This window comes from Acomys russatus, chromosome 4, assembly GCF_903995435.1.
Source record: "Acomys russatus chromosome 4, mAcoRus1.1, whole genome shotgun sequence".
Taxonomy (NCBI): Eukaryota; Metazoa; Chordata; class Mammalia; order Rodentia; family Muridae; genus Acomys; species Acomys russatus.
Genome location: NC_067140.1, coordinates 67,927,717 through 67,944,120, shown reverse-complemented (window position 1 = coordinate 67,944,120; position 16,404 = coordinate 67,927,717). Strand labels below are relative to the sequence as shown.

General features: G+C 44.0%; 1 protein-coding gene across 1 annotated transcript in view; it reads left to right on the top strand.

Moving 5' to 3' along the window:
• Slc23a2 (solute carrier family 23 member 2) overlaps positions 1-16,404 on the top strand; it is a 96,066-nt gene that overhangs the window by 20,432 nt on the left and 59,230 nt on the right. The gene's annotated exons all lie outside the window — the stretch shown is intronic.

Here is a 16,404-nt window from a genome sequence, read left to right as displayed (position 1 = left end):
GGCGGTGAGCTGAAGGGGTGCTCACTCATTGTCCAGGCCTTGTCTGCCTGTGGTGCAGACGTGCTTACCACCTCTTCTTCTCCTCCTCCTCCTCCTCCCCCCCTCCTCCTCCTTCTCCCCCTCCTCCTCCTCTTCTTTCTTCTTCTTCAGTTTTTTGAGACATGGTTTCTCAAGACAGGGTTTCTCTGTGTAGCCTTAGCTGTCCTGGACTTCTTTGTAGACCAGGCTGGCCTTGAACTTACAGAGAGCTGCCTGCCTCTGCCTCCCAAGTGCTGTGATTAAAGGTGTGAGCCACCATTGCCTAACCCTTATTTTATTTTTTTTTAAACTAATACTTTTACCTTTCTTTCTTTCTTTTGTTTGTTTGTTTTTTTGGAGGGGGCGCGGGGAAACAGAATTTCAAGTAGTCCTGGCTGACCTTGAACTCCTGATTTCCAGCTTCCACTTCTCAAGTATGGGGAATATAACCCTATGTCAGAAGAAGCATGCATATGTTAAAATCATTCAGATTTTTCTGAATTGTATAAATTAGGAAGGTCCCACAGTCTTATGTTCCTCTTCCCACTTCAAAGCAGCCTGAGGTATATCCTCATCAGTGCATACAAATACATGTATGTAATTAATATTTCTCAATAAAAGTAGGACCATAGTATAGATATTGTACAACCTGAATTCTTCAAAGAACAAATATTTATTTTTTTCCCTTTATTTTGTTTTATTTTATTTTATTGTTTTGTTTTTTTGAGACAGGGTTTCTCTGTGCTGTCCTGGAACTTGCTCTGTAGTCCAGGCTGTCCTCGAACTCAGGGAGATCCGCCTGCCTCTGCCTCCCAAGTGCTGTTATTAAAGGTGTGCGCCACCACTGCTTAGCAATACATTTATTTTTAAGCGTAAGTAAGCCATTTTAAAGGACTTTCTTTTTTCTTTCTTTCTTTCTTTTTTTTTAAGGATTTATTTATTATTTATGTATACAGTGCTCTGTCTGCATGCGCACCTGCCTGTCAGAAGAGGGCACCTGATGTCATTATAGATGGTTGTGAGCCACCATGTGGTTGCTGGGAAGTGAACTCAGGACATTTGGAAGAGCAGTCAGTGGTCTTAACCTCTGAGCCATCTCTCCAGCCCAGGACTAGATTTTTTCATATTCTATCCATTATGCTTTTTAGTTTTACTTTAAAAATATTTTATTTATGCATACGTGTCTGTGTGAGTTATGATTGTGGAGGTCAGAAGAGGGCGCCACTTACAAGCCATTGGCAGCTGCTTCACAAGGGGTTCTGGCAGCAAGCACTTAATCAAGGAGGCTCCATGCCCTGTCCCTCCTTTCCCCCCATTACACCTCTTGACTCATCTTCAGTGTTGGTTTCTACATTGTGTCTCTTACATTTTTTGGCCTTGCATTGCTTTAGAAAAGGAAACACATTTCTTCATTCATATTCTAATAATTAAAAATTTTTCTTTTCATCTACCCAAAGACTAGTGTTTCTGAAATCGGTGGGAGGGGCGAAGCAGGCTCATTATTGAAGGTCAGACTGGTATTCTCTGCTTATTTACCTCTAGTCCACTGGTGAATGCTGATGCTAAACTAAGTCACCCCAGAGCAGCTGGTAAGAGTGGAGACTTTGAGCATGAGAGTTTGCCAGTTGGTCTGCCCAAACTGTTGGCTGTCTCAAGCATCTTTCTTCACTCTGGTGGGCCAGGCTTATGGCTAGGTCTGTGCTGGCTGTGCCTGAGGCGGCCACTGAGTCTGCCTCTGGGTTTTTGTTGTAAATGTGTGTACAGGTGGTTATTACTTTTCTGTTGCTGTGATAAAATACCACGACCAAAAGCAACCTATAGAAGGCTTAGAGTTCCAGAGCGAGAGTCCGAAGTTATGGCAGAGGCATGGCAGCGGGTGGTGAGAGCAAGAAGCTGAGAGATCACATCTCCACTCACACAGGAAGCAGAGCGCAGATTGGAGGTGGGCTGGGGCTATAAATTCTCAAAGCCTGTCCCCAATGATGTGTCCTAAAAATTCCATAACCTTCCGGGACAGTGCCACCAGCTGAGGACATGAACCTGTGAGTGACAGTCCTCATTCAAACCATGTATCCCCTTAATGATTATAAAAGGAGTCTGGATAGCAGCCCAGCCTTTAGCTTTAGAAGCAGATGTGATTGTTTTGAGAAGCCCCTGCCCCAGTGTGTTACTAAAACTTGAGTGTGGTTGTATTTGGGCAACATGGAACAGTGGTAAATACAAGGCCTTTGCTGTCTTGATGGGCTCTCACTTTTACTTTTATTGCGCTGCTCCAAGACCTGGCAGGAAAGAACCCCCCTTTACTTGAGCTGTGTTCCTCCCCCCCCCCCCCCATCCCCAGGGTTTCTCTGTGCAGCCTTGGCTGTCCTGGACTCATTTTGTAGGTCAGGCTGGCCTCGAACTCACAGCGATCCGCCTGCCTCTGCCTCCAGAGTGCTGGGATTAAAGGTATGTGCCACCACACCCGGCTGAGCTGTGTTCTTATATGCAGATACTTAGGATGAAGTTAAGCATATAAACCAGCATAGTAAGTAACCACTGTAACTAAAAGTGAAGTACAACAGTTGCAGTAATATAATATGTACCCTGATAAACTTGCTAGCACTACTTTAGAAAATATTTAGCATGCTGTGTTTCCAATCAAAGCCTGGTGTTAAGGGCATGAAGTTTAAACCCATGAAGAAAGTCCAACTTAGAACAAATTGACTTTATAGGTAGTCTTCTTAAGTACTAGCTTTGAAAATAATTTGTGTGCTGGGCAGTGGAGGCAGAGGCATGCAGATTTCTCAGTTAGGCCTCAGGGACCAGCATTACCTACACAGTGAGTTCCATGGTAGCTAGCAACATAGCCCTGTCTTGGGGGAAAAAAAAAAAAAAAAAGAAAAAGAAAAGAAAAATAAACAAAAGAGAAAATATTTTGTGCAAGAAAAAGAGAGTTCTGTCTTGTTGATACTGGGGTTTGAACATGCTAGGTAAATATTCTAACAATTGAACAACATTCCTAGCTCTTTTTTATTTGTTTATTTATTTATTTAGACACCGTAGTAAATTAAGCTGCCAAGACTAACCAACTAGCCTTGAGCTTACTATGTATCCCAGACTGGCCTGAAACTCACTCTGTAACCTAGGCAGGCCTTGAACTTGTGAGCCTCCTGCTTCAGTCTTCCAAGTAGTTGTGGTTCCAGGCCTGGGCCACCACAGGTTGCTTTAAGGAACTGACAGTGCAGAGTGTGACGTAGCTTGGTTTGGGCTGGAGCCTTGAAAGTGTTCCCTAACAGAGAAGAAGCCACGGGGTAATGAGTTTTAGGATTGAGCATAGGTGGCTGAGCAGCTGACTCCATTCCTGCAGAGTGTCTCTTGCTAGGTTAAAGATTGCCTTTGAGTTTAGTTCACCACTTTCTTTTCTTCAGTTAGGATTTGATTCTGCTACCTAGGTCTTGCCAGGCAGCTTTGATCTTGGAGCTCAGCTGCCAGTAACAGTAACAGCTAACAGTCAGGTCTGCACAGTGACATGGGTGTTTCTTCATAGAGCTCTGCTCAGAGCCCCATTGTCCCTAGAGCCCATCTGTACTTGAGCTTATGTTAGGGAGAGCCTGTGAGTGATGACTTGTCGGGTGAGGCTAATGAGAAGGTGGTGCACTTCCCTAGGCCAAATCCAGTGGGACAGGACACACCAAGACCAAGTTCTCAGCAGGAAGAGATTTATTTACCCCAGAGGGACAAAGGGCAGGGAATAAGAGACAAATATGGGAGATAGGGAGAGAGAGAGAGAGGGAGAGAGAGAGAGAGAGAGAGAGAGGGAGAGAGAGGAGGGAGAGAGAGAGGAGGGATATTTGCTTTAGGGGAGAGATTGGGGTTTTTAGTAGTCAATAAACTGGTGGCCCATATGCAAATGGCATTTTAAAAAGGGGAAAGGGAAACCCCATGTTTAGCTGAGTTGGTTTGTTCTGATTGGTCTGTTAATTAGGGAAGCCAAAGGGGACTTTCGATTGCTGGATTTAAGTACATTGATAGCTGGACCTTGGTGGTCAGCCTCAGGAGGAGGAAGTGGCCAAGTAAGGGAATAGACCTTAAACCAGGCTGGTGATGCATGCCTGTGATCCCAGCACTCTGGGAGTCAGAGGCAGCCAGAGTTCGAGGCCAGCCTGGCCCACAAAGCAAGTCCAGGACAGCCAGGGCTACACAGAGAAACCCTGTCTCTTGAAAAACAAAACAAAAGTGACAGACCTTGGTGGCTAGCTTTGGAAATGTAATCTAACAGTTTAGTAAGGAAGAGGGCATGGGGGAAGGGCAGGACCTGCCAGGGCCACGTTTACCATGCTGGGGCCTGCTAGAGCCCACCAGTAAGTAGATTAGAAAATAAACGTGTACAGTCTTGACCCTTACATTAATTACAAGGTAGGAGGTAAATATTTGTTTTGGTTTTTTGCTTTTGGTTTTCCTTATCATTAGCAAAGCTTTGCTGAGTGTGCTGCTATTGGCTGTCCTAGGGTCACCATGGCAGCAGAGTGTTCTCACCCTTTCCTAGCACTCTGCAGTTTCATTACTGGATTAAGGCACTTACATATCACTAAGAAACATTATTCCTTCCTCCTTTTCTACTTCACTTATCCCAAAGCTTGATGGGCAATATAATAATGTTTTTGGTCTTTGCTTGTTTCAGTACAAGGAATTGAACCCATGGCCTTTTACATGCTTTACTACCAAACTATGCCCGCAGCATGAGCCCCCCCCCCTTTTTAACATTAAAAAAAAAAAACAAAAAACAAAACAAAAACAACAACAAAAAACCAAGGTCTTTCTTACCAAGCTAGTTAGGCTGGCCTTAATTTCTGTAGCCCAGGCAGCAGAGTCCATGCCATAGACAACACTGCTGCAGTGGATGAGGAGGTACTCAGTCTTGAGGTGACTTGATGTGCTGTATTAGGAGGGCTCCCCTTTTCTGAGAACAAGGGGAGGGAGTGTAGGGGAGAAAGGGCGAGAGGGAGGTACTGGAAGGAGAGGAGGGAGGGGGCTACGATAGGGATGTAAAATTAATATATAAGTTAAAAATAAATTTAAAAAATAAATGCATAGAAGTGTGGCAAATACCTTCAGTCTCAGGCACAGGCAGGTAGATTACTATGAGTTTGAGGCTAACTTCGAGTGACTTCCAGGCTAGCCTTTAATCCCAACACTCAGGAGGCAGAGGCAGGTCGATCGCTGTGAGTTCGAGGCCAGCCTGGTCTATAAAGCGAGTCCAGGACAGCCGAGGCTACACAGAGAAACCCTGTCTAAAAAAACCAAAACCAAACCAAAACAGAAAAACCCAATCAATCAATAACTATAGAGTAACTGCTTTATGTTTATTTACTCTGTATATGCAGGAGTCATCTCTGTTTCACCATGTGGGCCCCAAGGATCCAACTCATGTAGTCAGGCTCAGTGGCAAGCACCTACTAAGCCATCCCGCCAGCCCAATCATTTACTTTAAAAAAATTTTTTTTATTTTTATTTATAGTAAAAGACATCCATGCTTACTATTAAAGTAAACCCAAGGCTGGAGAGATGGCTCAGCAGTTTAAGAGCACTAACTGCTCTTCCAGCAGACCTGTGTTTGATTCCCAACACCCACGAGGCAGCTCACAGCTGAGTGCAACTCCAGCACCAGGGGATCCGACATCCTCCTCTATCCTCTGCAGGCATGTGACGCACAAATACAGATAAAACAATCATATTTATATAATATTTATATAAACTAAAAAGAACCCCCCTCCCAAATTAGGGTGACATATCCTTGAGCCCATCGCCATGAGCATTTTTGTGTGTTTCTCTCTATCTCTTTTGCTTTCTCGGTGTACTGGGGTTCTCCAAGGAAGCCATTGTCATTGAAGTGCATGTTCCTAAAAATAGCATGCATTGATGCTGGAGGCAAAGGGAAGGGGCCATCTGAGGACAGTTTGAAAAGAAATGTTCCCCAGCTCTAGGGTCTGAGTCACCACCTACCCCCATGCTGCCTTTTAGGGATCCTCTCTATTCTCTGTGTAGCCCTGGCTGGCCTGGACTCGCTTTGTAGACCAGGCTGGCCTCAAACTCACAGCAATCCACTTGCCTCTGCCTCCTGAGTGCTGGGATTAAAGGCGTGCACCACTACGCCCAGCGGATCCTCTTTATTGTTTCATTGATCTTTTCTTATATTTGGTCGTTTCTAATGGGTATTGATCAAATGTATCACCAGGTATAGCTTGTCTATATCATCCCTAGGATTTTCTTTGTCTAATACATTTCTTTCTTTCTTTTTTTTTTTTTTTTTTTTAGACAAGGTTTCTCTGTGTCACCTTGGCTGTCCTAGACTTGCTTTGCAAACCAGGCTGGCCTCGAACTCACAGCAATCTGCCTGCCTCTGCCTCCTGAGTGCTGAGATTACAGGCATGCACTACTATGTCTGGCTTTCTTTTCCTTTTAAAGATTTATTTACTTTATGTATATGAGTGTTTTGCCTCTGTGTATGTCAGTGTCCCATGTATGTGTCTTGGTGCCAGTGGAGGCCAGAAGAGGACCTGGAGTCACAGCTTATTGTGTCCTGCCATGTGGGAGCTCGGAACCAAATTTGTGTATCTAGAAGAGCAACAAGTGTACTTAACCACTGAGCCATTTCTTTCGTACATCTTCCTTCCTTCCTTCCATTTTGCTTGCTTGACTTTTTTATTATTATTATTAAAGATTTATTTATTTATTATTTATATAGTATTCTGTCTGCATGTGAACCAGCAGGCCAGAAGAGGGCATTATACCACATTTTAGATGGTTGCGAGCCACCATGTGGTTGCTGGGAGTTGCACTTGGGTTTGGAAGGTTCTCCAGAAGCAGTTCACGTCTGATACCAAGGGATAGCCAGCCATACTTTGTATGCTGCTTTTTCGTTTGCTTGTTAGGTCTTACCACATCAGGCTGAAACTCACTCTGTAGACCAGGCCGGCTATGAACTCAGAGATCTGCCTGCCTCTCTCTCAAGTGCTAGGATTAAGGGCCTGAGCTACCCTACCACGGCCTTGTAGCCCTTTGATCCTCCTCCTTGAGATGATTGTGCAGTGAACTCTGAAACTCAGGATTCCCAAAGCTGTGTCCATTCACTTACAGATGGCTCTCAAGGCTTCCAACCCTGTGAAGGATTATTTTCCCCCACGTTGCTCTGTTTGCTGTGGCTAGACAGGGGGTTTCCCTGTCAACCCACTGCACTTCCATGAGAACTTCCATAAGACTGGCTCCAAGGCCCACTGAGGTCTTCACTGCAGACTGTTCAGTTATATGGGAAACTGCTTCTCACCTCAGTGCATAGATAACGTCCACAGTTTGAAAGCTGAATGACTTATCTCATTCCATTTGCTGTAAGACTGTCAATACCAAACCTGAGGTGCCAAGCTCTTCTTAAACTGACTTCATTTTGTGACTGAGAGCAAGCAGGTAACAACACAGTACCTGGCTCCATGATTAAGGAGCACTGTAGAAGTAGCTAGGACTACACAGATGCAGAGGATGTGGGTATCTGTTCCATCAACAGTTTTTAGCAGTGAGGAGGAGCTCTTGTTCTCTTGGTGTCTGTTCCCGAGACCTTTCTATGTTTGGAATTTTGTTTTGGGTTTGCAGTCTGTGTGCTGTTGACGTCACTCTTTTACTTTGTGACTATCAAGCATGTTATATAAAAATGTTGCACTGTTTATAGCTTGATTCTTAGCAACAAGACAATTAAATATTTACTAAAGAAATTGGGTAGTTTCAGGAGCCTGTGTAAATACTGATGGTGACTTGCATAAGGAGAGAAAAAAGATGGCTGGTTGTGTAATGGTATCATGAAGGAAACCACAGGCAGGTTAGGACTCCTGCCTTTTGTCTTTCTTTCTTTCTTTTCTTTTCTTTCGTGTGTGTGTGTGTGTGTCTGTATGTGTCTGTATTTGTGTTTCAAGAGAAGGTTTCTCTGTGTAGCCCTGGCTGTCCTGGAACTCTCTTTGTAAACGAGGCTGGCCTCAAACTCACAGCGATCCACCTGCCTCTGCCTCCTGAGATCTGGAGTTAAAAGTGTGCGCCACCATGCCCGGCTACGATAAATGTTTTAAAATCAGCAAGTTGACGCTGGATCAGATATCCTGCATATCATATATTTACATTATAAGTCATAACAGCAGCAAAATTACAGTCATGAAGTAGCAATGAAATAATATGGGGTCATCATAACATGAAGAACTGTGGTAAAGGGTCACAGCAAGGCTCAGCTGCTATTCTTCTTGGGAAATGCTGTGGCCCTGGATAATTCTTGGTTACACTATGGATCTTTTACTTATTGCGCATGTGCATGGGGTGCGTGCACATGTGACTGTGCGTACATATGCATGTACTCGCATATACCTCAGGCGCCTAGGTTCTCAGGCATGCTGGGGAGGCCCTTTACCATCAACTTATGCCCAGCTCTTTCTCTTTTTCCTTTTGTTTTGTTTTACTTCTCTATGTAGCCTTGGCTGTCCCAGAACTCAATCTGCAGACGAGGATGGCCTTGAACTCACAAAGATCTGCCTGCTTCTGCCTCCGAGTGCCGGGGTTAAAGGCATGTGCCACCACCACCTGGCTTGCATGCTTTTTCTTGGTTGTTGTCTGGTTCTTTTATTTTCCTGCGGGCTGCAAGGTGGTCACATATCTGTCTTATGATCAGAAATATATTTTGTTTACTCATAAGCTTCGTCAGCGGGCCAGTCCTCTCGTTCCTTTATTCACTTTGCTAACATGCCCATGTGTGGGGCTTATGTGCAGGTGCCCACGGAGGCCAGATGAGGATGTTCAGATCCTCATGGAGCTGGAGTGACAAGCAGCAGTGAGCCACGGGATGTGGGTGCTGGGAACCACCACGCCCAGCCCTCTGCTCTGAGCGACCAGCAGTCTCTCCAGCCCCAATTCACTTTTGTTGTTGTTTGGTTGGTTGGTTTGGTTTGGTTTTGCGTTTTTTTTTTTTTTTTTTGGCTGTTGAGTTCAACAGGAGGTACACTAGGTAAGAAGGTCACTTTCTCAATCACACATTTACAAGTTCTGAATTTAATTAGATCTCAATTTTTATTTTTTTTTAAAATATGGTTTTCCTTCCCCCCACAGCTTGTAAAACATTCCATTAGTCTGGCAACTGACTTTCAACCCTGACCTCCAGTTTCTAGTTCCATTAAGTCATCAGGTACACACTCCCCCGACTTCCTGCCCTCCCACCTAAGGTAGCCACCTGTGTACATCACCGCACACTATTCCTGTGTGTGTGTGTGTGTGTGTGTGTGTGTGTGTGTGTGTGTGTGTGTGTGTAGTAGTTTGGGTTTTAATATGTCCAAATAATGAAACAGAAACTTCCTTTTCACAGCCTGTCCCCACACCCTTAAAAACAAGAACAAACAAAAAACCAAACACACCCAAACCACACACACTACATGGTCCCTGCAGTCAGCAGGAAGAGAGCCAAGAGAAGGGGTGCTCCTCTCCCCCAGCCCATGCGCATGGCCGGAACTGACGTGCTGCAAAGTGTTGCCTGGGCTTCTAAGCCCAGATACTATTTGAATTATTAATTGAATGAGAGACAAGGGGTCACCAGTTAATAAAACAGAAGTTGTGCCATGAGTCAGCATTAGAAGTAAGTTTATATAAAATACATTTATTTTAATTCTGTTGTTCTATATGTTGAAAATTTCCAAAACAGATTTTCTTTTCAGTGCTTGCGGGGAGGGGGTGGTCCGTCCTAGGCCCTACACCATTAAACTGTGTGGCTCCAGATCTGGAAAATTTTGTTTCTGTTTTTTTTGTTTTTAAAAACCTTTACCAGCGCCAGTTAATTGTTATAGCACTAGAGGGTGCTGTCAGGCCATGTGTTTGCTTTGCTTCTGGTTCTTACAGCGTCTCCCCTCGTTCATTAAGTGGTCAGCTAGGTTCTGTTCATCTGCTAACCCTAAATCTCTCATGCTCTTGGGTTAACAAGAGCAGAGCAGGGAAATGTCAATATGTAACAAACCAAACCGACTTTATTTTTTTTTTTTAATTAAAAATTTTAATTGACATACGAAATAACACTTCGCTCATACTTACTTTTGGTTAGATCATTGCACCCCAAGGGCTCCTCTGTGTCATCTCCCAGCCCCGCCGTGTTTGTACCCTCTGCCCCAATAGTCCCCCTTCGATTTTCACATCACAGGTGGGCTTTTACCTTTCCATCGCTTTTCCTTAAAATGTCTGTTTCCCTCTCATGGGCCTCCAATTAGTTTCTTGGCCTGTACACACACTTAAAAAGTTACTTATGTTTAAATTTAGAAGCAATGTACTAATGAGAGATGGCCTTATTTGTCTTACTTCACTTGATATATTTTCTAGTTTAATTCTTAAAGAAAAAACAAAAAAGATATTACATTAATAAAATTAATAAAATCAGATTTTTTCAAGTATGCAGTTATTTCTTTTTTTAAATGCATGTGTGTATGTGTGCATACATCTGTGTATACATACATGTGGAGGTGAGAGAACAGCCTTGGGTGCCATCCCCCAGAATGCTATTTCCCTTGAGATAGGGTCTCTCACTGGCATGTAGCTCACCAGTTGGGCTAAGCCAGTTAACCAAATCCTCAGGGCTGGAGTCATAACTGAACCACCATGCCCGGCCCTTTACCTTTGAAATGGGTTCTGAGGACCCATCTTGGGCTTCATGGTCAGAGTTAGCCCTCTACTAACAAAGCGATTTTTTTCCTCTAGCCTGGGTCGTTACTGCCCCTACTCCAACAGGGTCTCTCAGTGTAGCCTTGGCTGTCCTGGATCTATCTCTGTAGATAGATCCACCTGCCCTTTCCAGACTGCTGGATTTAAAAAGTATATGCCATCATGCCTGGCTAAGTGCTAGTGATTTCTGATGAGTTATTTGCCCAAGTTTAGTTTTTTTTTTTTTTTTTAATTTTTTTTTTGGGGGGGGGGGTCGTGTTGAATTTAACCCGTACATAGTTACTAAGAATGGAGCTGCTCACTTGCCTCTTACTACACCAAGATGTGAGTAGAGGGTTTTTTGTTTTTGTTTTTGTTTTTTTTTCAAGACAGAGTTTCTTTGTGTAGCCTTGGCTGTCCTGGACTTGCTTTGTAAACTAGGCTGGCCTTGAACTCACAGAGAATCACCTGCCTCTGCCTCCCAGAGTGCTGGGATTACAGGCATGGGCCACCACACCCGGCTATGAGTAGAGTCTTAAATGAGTAGAGATTAACAAGTACACTTCTGGATGCATAGCTTTTCCCTCTGCTAAGCTACAGTGTGGGTGCAGCATGTGGGAAATCCTTCGATGGAAGTTCTGTGAATTTATGCTAGTTAGTCTCTGGAAGAGTTTTGGTTCCTTTGATATGTTTTAGCTTTCCTCCAATATCATTCTAGTGTTGCTGCTTTTTAAATTTGTGTTTTAAAATAGTTAAAAAAAATAATTATGTGTGTTGGGGGATTATGCATTTAATTTAAATTCAAGTGCCCATAAAGATCAAAAGAGGGCATTCGATACCCTGAAACTAGACTTGCAGGTGGCTGTGAAGCAGCCTACCTGGGTGCTGGGAACTGAAACAGGTACCCTGCAAGAACACTGTATGCTTTTAATCACTGAGCTATCTTTCCAGCCCGTTTATTTGTTAAATGTATATTTATTTTCATTTTTATTTAGGTGTCTGTGTGAGTATATGGTGGGTTCCTGTGGAGGCTAGAAGATGGTGTCAGATCCCTTGGGAGATAGAGTTTCAAGTGGTAGTGAGCCTTCACATGGGTGCTGGGAGCCAGATCCCGGTCCTTTGTAAGCAAAAAGCATTTTTTGTTTGTTTGTTTTTCCAAGACAGGGTTTTTCTCTGTAGCCTTGGCTGTCCTGTATGCACTTTGTAGAGCAGGCTGGCCATGAACTCACATCGATCCCCCTGCCTCTCCCTCCCAAGTGCTGGGATTAAAGGCTTGCGCCACCATGCCCAGTGCATTTTTTTTTTTTTTTAAATTCATTCAGAGACAGGGTTTCTCTGAAGCTCTTGTTGTTTTGGAACTCACTCTGTAGACCAGGCTGGCCTCAAACTCCAAAATCTACCTGTTTGTGCTTCCCAGTGCTGGGGTTAAAGGCACACCCCTTCACTGTCCAGCTACAACAATTTTTAGTTCCTGAGGTTTCATATTTTTAAATTATTAGCCAATTTTTCTATAGTTATTGTCTCTTTTGGCATTGTCTTAGTCTTTGTGTTGCTGTGATAAAACACAGTGACCAAAAGCTGCTTGGGGAGGAAGCAGCTTCACTGAGTGAAGCCAGCTTAGGAACTCAAACTGGGAAGGAGGCTGGAGGCAGGAGCTGATGCAGAAGCCATGGAGGATGCTGCTTACTGACTTATGTATGGTGAATTTCTCAGCTTGCTTTCTTAAAGCATCTGGAACCACCTGGCCAGGGATGGCCCCACCCACTGTAGGTGGAGCTTTCCCACATCAATCATTAATCAAGAAAATGAGAATTCTCTTCAGATTTGCCTACAGTCCAATCTTATAGAGGCATTTTCTCAATTAAGATTTCCTCTTCCGGGCTGGAGAGATGGCTCAGAGGTTAAGATCACCGACTGCTCTTTTGGGTGTCCTGAGTTCAATTCCCAGCAACCACATGTTGGCTCACAACCATCTATAATGTGATCTAATGCCTTCTTCTGTCATGCAGGCCTACATGCAGGCAAAGCACTATATACATAATAAATAAATAGATCTTAAAAAAAAAAGACTTCCTCTTCCTAGATATGTTTAGGTTTGTTGACTAGATCAACTAATTATAAGTAGGTAATGAGAGACATAGAAGCTACTTTTGGGGGCATCACAAATGTTTACTGTAACATGACACACAGTCATTTTCTACAACTGCTCCCTGATCTCTGGTGATGAAGCTCTATTTATTTTTTATTGTGCACAGTTCCCCCTGTTATATTAACCGCGTTTCCTACATTGGGTAGACTCTTCTACGTGCTGCAAGGCAAGGGAACTTCCTTGCTTATATATTGTCTTCCCACCTCTTAGAGGTGGATGCATAAAGTTAAGCGTAGGCCATTTGGCCTGCATTTAATAATGTTATGACTTTTACTTCATTGAAAGAATGTCTTAAATATAAAGACTAAGATCTTACGAGTTTGATATTTTGGCAATGTAAAGTAGTTCTCGCATGTAACACTTGTTCTGTTTTGATACAGAGTCTCTAGTATGTAGCCCTGGCTGTACTGGGACTCACTATGTAGAGCAGGCTGATCTTGAACTCACAAAGATCTGCCTGCCTCTGTGTGCACTACCATGGCCACTTGCTGTGAATTGAACCTAGGTTCCTTATGCACTAAGTAAATGTTAAGACCTATACAACACTTTGATTTATGTTTTTTTATGTTTGTGGCGGTCAGAGGACAGATTGCAGGAGTTGGATCTTGCCTTCTACAGGTGGGTTTTGGGGACAGAACTAGGGTTGTGGGGTTTGTGGCAAGAGTCTTTCCCCACTGAGGCATCTTATTGGCCCCATCATTTCTTTTTTTTTTAAAAAATTGTCTATGTGAATGTTTTGCCTGTGTGTATGTATATGCACCATGTATATACTTGGTACCCTTGGAGTTCAAAAGGCATGGATTCCCCTGAAACTGGAGTTAGGGACGATTGTGAGCTACCAGATGGGTTCTGGAAACCAAATCTAGGTCTTCTGTAAGAGAAACAATCACTGCTGAGCTGTCTCCTTAGCCCCCTCATCATTTATTTTATTTTATTTTTATTTATTTTATGTATATGGGTGTTTTGCCTACATGCATATATATGCACCACATGCATGCCTGGGACCCATGGAGGTCAGCAGTGGGTATTGGGTCCTCTGGAACTTATATTGCAGATGGTTGTGAGCCGCCATGTTGGTGCTGGGAACTAAACACTGGTTTTCTGCAAAAGCAACAAGAGCTCTTAACCCCTGAACCATATCTCCAGCCCTATCATATTATATTTTAAAAATACTCTGCCTGCAAGAGGGATGTTGACATCTTCTCCATCCCTGGGTTTATCTGTTTTACATGGTAAAAAATAAAATATCTGGAGTTAAGAGTAAAGAAGAGTGGTTGCAGTGTATGGTTCTGGAGGTCCAAGACTGTGGCGCCAACAGGGCAGAGGCACAAATGGAGCCCATTCCCAGGCACATAGGTTGGCTTTGCCTTTAACACTTTACTTGGGGGCTGGAGAGATGGCTCAGAGGTTAAGAGCACTGGCTGCTCTTCCAAAGGTCCTGAGTTCAATTCCCATCAACCACATGGTGGCTCACAACCATCTGTAATGAGATCTGGTGCCCTCTTCTGGTGTGCAGGTGTACATGCGGGCGAAACACTATATTTAAATAAATAAATCTTTTTTAAAAAGCACTTTACTTTTTTTTTTTTTTGTAATAGCTTATTCTCTAGAGGGAGTACCTCACTGCCTGGGACCAGTGTTAATTATTTTGAAGGTAGTGTCCTCATGACCTAATTATTGCCCCGCAAGCCCATCTCTCAAATGTTCTATTGCCTCAGCACTGCCACTTCGGAGAATTCTTTTATTTGAGCCCTTTAAGACAAATAGTATCCAAACTCAGAATTCCCTGTCTTCAGTTTTTATTGGTGTAACTGGAAGGTGGTGGTTTAAGTAAGAACGGTCCCCATAGGCTTATATGTTTGAGTATATTGTCATCAGGGAGTGGCACTACTTGACATGGATTAGGAAGTGTGGCCTCACTGGAGTACGTGTGTCACTGGGGGCGGGCTTTGGGGTTTCAAGTGCTCACGCCAGGCCCACTGCCTCTCTCTGATGCCTGCTGATTTGGAAGTAGAACTCTGAACTACTTCTCCAGCATATGTCTGCCCGTGTACTGCCATGCTTCCCACAATGACGATGATGGACTAAAGCTCTGAACTGTGAGCCAGCCCCAGTTAAACGCTTTCCTTCATAGGAGCTGCTGTGGTCATGATGTCTCTTCAGAGCAATAGAACACTGACTAAGACAGAAGTTGTTGTGTTCTGTTTATTTATGTAGTTTTTTATAGCATGATGCATTTATTTAGAGAATAATTTGACATGCATTTTTCATAACTGGGCTTATGAAGCCTGGGACTTAGGTCTGTCTGCCCGGGTTTGGTTTGGTTATGTTGTTAGTGAGCCCGTGCATAGTGGCCCCTCTGCCCTCTCCCTCTCCTGGGGTTGGAATGCAGCCTCACGCTTCCTTACCCTAGCCTTCTGTTTCGCCTTTTGTACGCAGAGGTCCCCTTACCTAGTCAGACAGTTCTAACCTTTTCTGAAGCTCATCTTCATGCTCTGTTGTTTTGTGGCATTTCATGTTGTCGTGAAATCTTGAGGCTGTGTCGCATGTCAAGGCCAGTTAACATAGTTACACTGCACTTAATAAAGGAGACTGCTTCTGAGATGCATTCCTAGGTAACTTGATTGCATGTCTGTCATAGAATGCACAGCTAGCTCTAGCTTACCACGTACTACATACCCTGGCTGTCTGGCAGAACTACCATTGTGTATGAGGTCTTTCTCTGACCAAACATAGGTATGTGGGGATAAAACTCAACTTGGAAGCACACATTTTGTCCCTGGATTGTCTGACTTTCAGCATTCTGGTTGTCATGAGCCTGTTGTGCATGTGCAGTGCCCCACTTGGCCTTTTCTCATTTGTAGAACAGCTTAGTCAGTACCTTTTAAACATTATGTCTAAAGTTTATTCCACTTGTCCCATTTTCGTTTCTTCTAGATTTATTTAGTTTTATGCTTAGAAGTGTAACTAGCGTTACAGGTGGTTGTGAGGCACTGTGTGGGTACTGGGAACTGAACGCTGGTCCTCTGCTCTTGACCATGGAGCCACCTCTCGAGCCCTTTCTTCCCTTTTTTGTTTTTGGAAATTTCTCTCAGTCCCTGCAGCACTTCTGGCATCTCCAGAGCATTTTGACTAGGGCTCCGCTCCCTGAGTGTACTGAGCCTCAGGTGGGTAACCATGTGGGGATCTGTTCTGGGCCTTTGGGACAGTGTTCTTTCGTCCTGAGCCTTGGCAGTTCTCCAGCCCAGCCTTCTCCTGTTTCCAGATGTCTTCTCCTCTGGTCTCATGGCCTCTTTTCCGTCTTCACACCACTGCTTTCTTCAAGGTTGTGTGAAAAAATGGCACTCTCAGCTGCTTTCTCCTGGTTCTTCTGTCTTTACCTGAGGGCCCGCTCTTCTCAAGTGCAGTGCTGCTGGCAGGACCTTCCCTGCTCTCCAGAGCCTCATGATTACTGTCCTCTGGGGATGTGCAGTCTGCTGTAAGAGATGGAGACAGATGCTTGGATATCCCAGAAGTGGAGGTGCCCCACTTCTGTGCCGGCCCTGGGATGG